The 9,128-nt window shown below is 33.3% G+C and overlaps 1 pseudogene; it reads right to left on the reverse strand.

Moving 5' to 3' along the window:
- LOC107728201 (WD repeat-containing protein 36-like) overlaps positions 1–7,926 on the reverse strand; it is a 30,721-nt pseudogene extending 22,795 nt beyond the window's left edge.
- Positions 7,927–9,128: the final 1,202 nt, after the last annotated feature.

The following is a 9,128-nucleotide window of genomic DNA, read 5'->3' on the forward strand; positions in this document are numbered from 1 at the left end:
TTTTCTACAAAACAAAACCGGAAATCGAGGATTGGCAGGCGACAGAATGACACTATGGACACGGTCTGTATCACTAGTTAAAATTGCTTATTTCTCTGGATTTAAACATTCTTTGAAACATTTGGGATAAAGTAAGTACACAAGTCAGCAAAATATATAAAACTGTTCTAGTGGTTTTTGGATATTTTAATAAAAAAATCTTACATATTGTGCCTTTAAGTGAACGTAAACAGGTGGGTGAAAACCGGATATGTGTGTCAGTATATTACATTAATTCGGTCTTAAAGGGACAGCAGCCTAATTAAATACCTGTCTGTCTCATTAATGTTAACAAAAGATGTTAAATAAATGTACACATGTTAAACCTACTGTATTAGAATAACAAGTTAATTTATTATTTAATTTGTATCTATTGTATTTGCCTTATGGTTTGTATTTTGCTTCTTTATTTTTATATAATAAATAATTATGTACGTGTGGTGTGTGTGTGTGTGTGTGTGTGTATATATATATATATATATAAAGTATATATAATTTAGATATCATGAAATAAAATTGTGTGTGTGCGTGTGTATTTGAAGTCTCTCACAAAGAGACAGGCGGCGTGACCTTGACACCAGAAATACACTATCCATTATTAATTGCTGTTTACGTTGAATGTATTAAAATCAGAAGAATCATTATTTCGTTTAGATGCTTCGCTGGTTATTTTTTGTCACTTAAGTTTTAATCAGGCTGTTTGTCCGGTCGGGCAAGTAAAAAACCAAAAACATTTTAAACTAGCTAGAAGTCTGGTGGTCAGCTAGCTGTAGCTCGACCTATAATTATTATTATTATTGAGAACATTATATACACAAAGAAGTTCGACCTGTATTGTCTGATGATGCAGTAAGGAGGAAAAAAATCTTCGGTCTGTCCAATGATTGTAAACAGTCATTAGGTCTGTGAGACTGAAGATATTTCAACGGTAATGTGACCACAAATATTTAAGACCCATCAAATCTGAATTTAAGACATTTTAAGACTTTTTAAAGGTGCCATAGAATGCATTGATACAATATTTTAAATTGTTCTCTGATATCTACATAGAAGGTATGTGGCTTAGGTAAGGGCAAAAAATCTCCAGAAATGGTTTTACATGTCCATTTACAACCCTAGGATTTGTCCCTAGAATGAAATGGTCTGTTTTTACCTTATTTGGAAGGGTCATGAATAATAAAGTTGAGCTCTGCTCTGATTGGCTGTTTCACAGTGCGGCTCATTTCAGTAGCTCACACAGCAGGAAGGAACACAAGGAAAATATATATTTCAATACTGTCTCTTGCAGTTATATCGTTGGGTAATTACACTGTATATAATTTGCGGGCATCAGGGAGCCGCTATGAATATGCGGGGATGCACGATTGCTTTTCACTTTCACTTTCGAGATTTGCGATCGCACGTGCTGTGTAAACTACAGCGGCAGTACTTACCACACATTTTACAAGATCAGATGCTTGTCAGTGGTGCTCAGGATCTGTAAATCATTCGCCATCTCCCTCAGTCATCTCTCCTTACTCTGTTTATGTGGTAAGTGAAATCTTATGTACTGTAATGTAACAGGCTACTGCATTAGAAAGCGCAGTATTTGTTTTCCGTGCCTTTCTGAATACAGACATCAACCCATCCCTGCACAGCCTGTAACATAACATTTATTTCCATGATCTGCCATTTTCGCTATTAACCTCGCTTGTTTCTTCACAATACCTGCAGAACTTCTGATGATTCGGCTGTGCAGGTTCGGCTGGCATAGAACATGAGCGAGTATATGCAAATGTTGGGGGTGTAACTATTAGTGATCCCGACTGTAACGTCACAGTCGGTGTTATGTTCTGATTCACCTATTTTTCAGTGGTCTTTTGCATGCACGAGATTTACATAAGGAGGAGAAAACAATGGTGTTTGAGGCTCAAGGTATATCATTTCCATGTACAGAACTGTTTATATTCAACTATGCCAAGGTAAATACAGTTTTCCATTCTATGGCACCTTTAAGGCCTTTTATTAGGAAAACGTTATTTAAGACATTAAGACTTTTTAAGGACCCGCGGACACCCTGCATTTTAACACCTCCATATTTTGTCTACCCAAAAATGAAAATTATGTAATTAATTACTTACTCTCATGTCATTCCAAATCTGTAAGACATCCATTCATCTACGAAACACAAATTAAGATATAATCAAATCTGAGAGCTCTCAGACCCTCCATAGACAGCAAGGTTACTACCATGATCAAGGTCCAGAAACGTAGCAAAGACATCAGTAAAACAGTCCATGTGACATCAGGGGTTCAACCGTAATTTTACAAAGCTACAAAAATATTTTAGGTGCGCAAAGAAAACAAAAATAATGACTTTATTCAACAATTCTCCTCCTCATCTCTTATGCTGTGGCGCGCTGCCATTGTGGAGAGAGTATCATGACGCATGCACTTACTTTTCGTTTTATTTGCGCACAAAAAGTATTCTCGAAGCTTCGTAAAATTACGGTTGAACCCCTGATGTCACATGGATTATTTTACTGATATTCTTGCTACGTTTCTGGACCTTGATCGTGGTAGTAACCTTGTTGTCTATGGGAGGGTCTGAGAGCTCTCGGATTTAATCAAAAATATCTTAATTTGTGTTCCGAAGATGAACGAAGGTCTTACGGGTTTGGAACGACATGAGGGTGAGTAATTAATGACAGAATTTTCATTTTTGAGTGAACTATCCCTTTAATTACTGCACCCTCCCATTTTAATTTAAGGGTCCTGTTACAGTGTAATTAAACAGTAATATAAACGTCGTTGTTAAACGAACAACGACGGCAAGGCACAAAGGCAAACTACAGAATCACACACGATGGCACAATCATGGCCCCAATTGAGTGTTTGGGGCAGTCCTTATGTCTGGGTCAGGTGTGGAGGAGAACCAATCGCAGCCTCCAACAAATTATCTCAAGGAACCGCCCATCTGAAACACAAACATACACATACACAGAGAGAACACAAGAGGGCAGAATGGAAACAACAAGCAAATGACTTAGGCTCATAACAACTTGGTACGTTCAAGACGTTTAATTGCATCGCGGTAAAGTTGGTTTTATATTGGACATTCGTTAGACATTCGATCTTTTCTAAAGCATTAATTTATATGTAATCGCATAATAGTCATGGATCATGCTGTATCTCGTTCAGATCACATTTAAAAGCATAATATCAAAATTAATAATAATATTATTCAATGATGTAATTGTTTTAAGCATCAGAAGTGTAAAAAGTCCTCACAAAGATCCCCGCTTGGGCACCAAGTTAGGGAGTGTCTCAAAAGTGCAAAATTCACAATAAACCTGGTTAAATATGTGCATTATTTCATAAAAACCACTAAACACGTGATCCTTTTTCATGTGTAGTTTATGTTAGCAAATAGATGAGATATAGATTAAGACAGTTTTTAACTTTTATATGATTAATGTATCTGTTATAAATATGTAAGTAAACTGAATGTCTTAATGACATAAATCTATTTAACTTTGTGGTTGTTTTATCTAAAGAGCTCAAATCACCTACAATGTTTTTATACATAAATGCAGCATATAATACACAACTTAGATTTAAAATATATATATATATTGTGCATTTGTTATGAATTTTTGACATTTTCAAATCTATTAAACTTTTTGCTCATGTGATCTGTTGATGTCACTCCAATTGTAATATGGTCACACACATCTGCCACGCATCATACATGACTTGGATTTTGGAAATATGATTTTGTGAATTTTTGAAATATTAACATCTATATAACTTCCATATGAACTTCCATATAATCACCCAATGATGCCACACCAGTTGTAATATCTTCACACAATCCTGACACACATTATACCTTTAAAATAAATTGGATAAAGAAATATTAATAAACCCTCATATATAGAGTCTGATCTATAATGTTATTTTTCCAAACTAGTGGTTTAAGTTTCTTACTACTGTGTCTTATAGCATTATGAAAATCCTAATCAAACCTTTTTTATAGGCAAATGTTAGCTTGGTCCCCCATTTTTAAACACAATTTTACACCTCTTATCTAATCTGTAAAAATAATCTACTGTATAAACACAATTCTCTTTTCCTTGATAATTGGTTTAAAACTGGTATTATTTTTGTGTCTTAACTTTTCAATCAAAATGGTTCAATCTGTAATTATTCCAAGTTCTTAGATAAGCATGAAACTCCTGCAGCAGTCCTGCTAGTCCAAAAGAGTTCGCGGTTGTTGCTGATGCAGTGCACATGCGGAGTTCTCATGCTTTTTAGAGCTCTTTGTTTTCCAAACTCTTGTCACTCAGTGGATCTATGTAAAACAGTTGTGGGTAAACAGTGCCATCTAAATAATAATAATAATAAAAAAATAACAACAATAAGAAAATTCGAATTTTGTTTCAGGAGGAGTCTGTTTTTATGTGATCTCTTACTGGAATGGTTTGGAAGAAAGTTTGGTTATTAACTCACAAATACCTGATAACTAAAAAAAATGTGAGAAGTTACATTTAATTGGATTCATTAATTCTATCCAGATAAGTGCTCTCTTAAAATACTTAAGAATGATGTTAATACCAACTGTTCTTTCTGTTTCGAGAACCCTGAAACCTCTTTACATTTATTTTTGTAATATATTTTTGTAATTTAATTGCTGTCACACAATGACATTTTGTTGTGACATTCTTGATTTGATGTTGATCCTAATTTTGAATTTACATATGGAAATGTAATTTTTGGTTTTCTTGATTGTGAAAAGGAGTGTTATTTATTTCATAAACCTTATTTTCCTGTTAGCTAAATATCAAATATATATACATATTTTTATTCAAACCTGAAATGGAAATGTGTTTTAATTTTTAAAAGGTGATTTTTTTATTGTTGTCCTGACACACATCATTCACAAACTGGATTTTGGAAATATGATTTCATGTATTTTTGGCAAAATTTTCAAATATTCAAATCTATATAACTTCCCCGATCATGTGACCTCATGTTGCCACATCCACTGTATTATATTCACACATTGTATATTCATATTTTTTCTTTTGAAAATATATTTGCTGTTTTTAGACAATTGTTTGAAATTTAAATTATTGAAAACTTTTTTTTTACTAGGTCATGTGACCTGATATTGTTACACAAGGCTGGTTTATATTCACAAACATTTCTCATACAAAAATATTTTCATTGCTATATTATTTGTATATCAAACATTTATTTAAGTAGTATTATAGTAATTTTTGGTAAAGTCCTTGTGTAATTTGGTGGGTCCAGGCCTCAATGGCATTTTCTGAGAAATGCATAAAATAGGAATTTTATGTAGAAAATGTAAGAACAATCATAATTTGGTTAGGGTTTTTCTTTATTTTTAGAAGAGTGGAGAGTATGTTAGAACAACAGTGGGAGAATAAAATCAGGACATGATTCCAATCAGTCTTGAACCTGGGTCCCCACAAGCCAACTGGCCTCAGATATCCTAAACTAGTACATAGCCCACTGTTCCGTTCATACTTGTCTGTAAGGGCAGTTTAAAAATTGTTTATTCCTGTTAATGTACAACAGCACGAATTAAGGCCAAACCTAGTACTATTGATGCTTGGCAGTGTTTATTTTTTCCTTTCTAAAATACTGGATTATATAAAATAATAGTTTTTTCCCCCTTCTCTCTCTTATTGGAATATGTAAATTGATTAAATGTCTGTTATGATGTTATTTGTTATATGTAAAAGATAATAAAAAGTTGATCACAAAAAAAAAATTGTCTTAATAATTGAAAATGGAATTTAGAATGTTCAACAGTGTCATATTTTTGTTTGTGTGAGGGAACATAAGTTTTATAGACCCTACATTCATGTCCACATCAGGTGAAATTTTGACATTTTTGCAGATATATTTTCTGCAAATCTCCAGCTGTGATCCTTGGAGAGTCTTTGGCCACTCAAACTCTCCTCCTCACAATGCATTAGGACGATATAGACACACGTAATTATTGTCCTGATGGTGGAAATGGGAATTTTCAATGCTTTAGCTGTTTTCTTACAGACACTTTCTATTTTGTGAAGCTCAACAATCTTGTTCTGCACTCTATTCTTTGGTTATTCTCAATGTGATGGATGATTAAGAGATTTGGGCCTTTATGTTTTCTCATATTTATAATCCTGTGAAACAGGAAGCCATAGATGGATAATTTCATGCTCCTAGTCACCCTGGTGTGTTAAAAAAAATGCAAATATGAATGGGAATGTAAGAGATATTTTACTCATCATTTCTAGGGATGTCACTAATCATGGCCAACGTGTATTTGAGAAAAAAAACAACATTTATTTCACAATGAGATTTCCTCCTATTTTTAATTGTTTTACTTAAAGGCAGAGTAAGCGATTTCTGGTAGCCAATGTTAGGTTAGGTTTTTGTGAAATTTTTTTAATTAAAAGATCAAAAGCATTAACAACGCAGATTCATGTTTACCAAGGATGTCAATAATTCTGCCCATGACTGTATATGTAGTTTTTATACAGTCTATGGTATATACACACACACAAATTCTAATATATATACAAATTTTTGATACGTTTGATATGTTTTGAAATGTTTGAGAAAAATTTCCACAAACAACTGCATGAGAGGTGTTTGACCAATATTTATGAATATAATACAGTGGGTGTGGCAATGGTCACATGACAAGGAAGTCATATAGATTTGAATATTTCAAAAATTCACCAAAAATACACAAAATCATATTTCCAAAATCCAAGTCATGTATGATGTGTGTCAGGATTGAGTGAAGATCTTACAACTGGTGTGACATCATCAGGTCACATGACCAGGAAGTTTAATAGATTTGAATGATGGAAAAATTCATTAAAATTAGACCAATTGTTATTTTCGCAATCTGACTCATGTACGATGGTAAGGAAATGTGTGTGAACAAAGTAGACCAGTTGTGATGTCATCAGGTCACATGACCAGGAAGTTTAATAGATTTGTATGACAGAAAAATTCATTTAAAATATGAACAGAGTCATGTATGATGGAAAGAAAATACATGTGACCAGCAGCTTTATTACATTTTCTAACACAAATAAACAATTTGCGTTCAATTACATTTATCTTCAGGGCATATGATCAGGAAATTTGTGTACATATGATGTTACACAACCAAGCAAAATGGTTTGGTGGCATTGTGGTAGAGCGTTTGGCAGTGAACAGGACACGTCACAAGGACCGGAGTTTGATTCCGACTTATATCAGGTTGATGTAGAATTTATTTCCTTTCTCTCACTCATTTTCCTATTTAGTGTCCTATAAAATAAATGTTGCAAATAAAAAAATATGTTCATAAACAAAGCTATATAAGGTGTGACATGAATTTATTGCTGATGGTCTTGTATGTGGTGCATATTAAGATGCTAAATAAATATGAATACATTTTTAAAAAATCGCTGCCATAAGTTTATTTTGTACCAAAGCAGTTTTCGTTCATATGTTTAATACTACATTTGCATAACGCTGCTTATGTTTTAGAGCCGGAGAGGCACTTTTTAAAAAATCTGTTTACACTTTAGAGACACTCCCTAACTTTACCGCAATTTCAATTGCACGTCCAAAAAACACATGGTACGCTACTAACGTTACTTTTTGGTAAGTTAGGTAAGTTACCATGGTTTTCAAATGGTTCTCTCAAGATCTTCTCTGTTCATTTATGCTGCACTTACATTATAGGTGTGGAAGCACTGTCCGACTGCAGTGAGCACATAGAACTCTCTGTTTCTTATGGAAGCGAAGCACGTGCGCCAGATGATTAGAGTAAAGTCCCAGCGCCCTGAATCCAGAGAAGATCGCGCTTCCTTTCTATCCCGCAGACATGCTGCTCGCGTATTTCCACCCGTGGAATCTTAAATTTCACTGACTGTAAACAGAATCCTGATAAATGTCTAATACCGTTTCCTCCACATTTCTGTATCACTAGCCACTGTTGTCAAACAGTGTTACACTAAACACGGTTCGTGTGGAAACTCTCTACAGTACGTTAGGTTCCTACAAACTTGTACTTTTTTAGGTTGACAAACCAAAAGCTTATATGTGCTTTACCGAGCTTCATACTTACAACATTAGTCATCCTATTGTCAAGTGGGTTTTTTTCTTCTTTTCTTTGTTGAAAGGAGCCGTTTTTTATTTAATTTAAACGCATTATCTTTTGTCAAACTTTCTATTACAATACACACACACACACACACACACACACAGTCTGTTAATAAAAAATTTAAAAACAATATGAAAAAATAAACAGTGACACAGTGCATTTACCCAAAGACAAAATATTTTAAATATATAATTGTTTAACAAATATTTGAAAATAAAACATTCATGCTGTGTACATTGTACAATCATCCATCAATGCATTCAGTTTCCAAACTGTTTGTCATATATGGTGTATTAAATATAGCCAACAATCAGCTTAGACTTTTTAGATTAGAGTAACAGCTTTAAACATATTTGTGAGTGGCTTTTCTTATAAAGTCCTTAAATCCTTCGAAATAAATCCACACCAGCATATCAGGAAGGATTTCCTAGAGCATTTCGGATTTTGTAGGGGAGGTTTATAGGCACACTTCTTCTAAAAAGCAAATTGCATGCATGTCATTTCCTGACAATTACAATACTACATTGTAATAACAGCATTGTTAAAATATATAAATGTACATAAATGAAATTAAATTATTCTGAATGTTAATATTGTAATGTGACACATTTGTTCTTACACTGCTTTCTCTTATCATCTGTTGTATTTCCTGCAACTCCCGACAGTTTCCAGTTAGAGTCCAGCTAAAGATGCATGAAACATTTTTTCTTGTGTGCCTCTGGAAAACAAAAGGTAAAAAGCAATATAAGCAATATTATAATTTATTTTGTTTTATTGTTCTTTTTTCACAATATTTAAAAACTGGGAGAAAAAATATATATAGGCAATATTACAATTTCTGTTCTCTCTTTCCATTTATTTATTTATTATTTTGAAAAAAAAAAATGAATGTGAACTGGTAAATACTTACTATTTTCGCACAAGA

This window comes from Sinocyclocheilus rhinocerous, unplaced genomic scaffold, assembly GCF_001515625.1.
Source record: "Sinocyclocheilus rhinocerous isolate Xijiao unplaced genomic scaffold, SAMN03320098_v1.1 scaffold847, whole genome shotgun sequence".
In the NCBI taxonomy this organism is placed as follows: Eukaryota; Metazoa; Chordata; class Actinopteri; order Cypriniformes; family Cyprinidae; genus Sinocyclocheilus; species Sinocyclocheilus rhinocerous.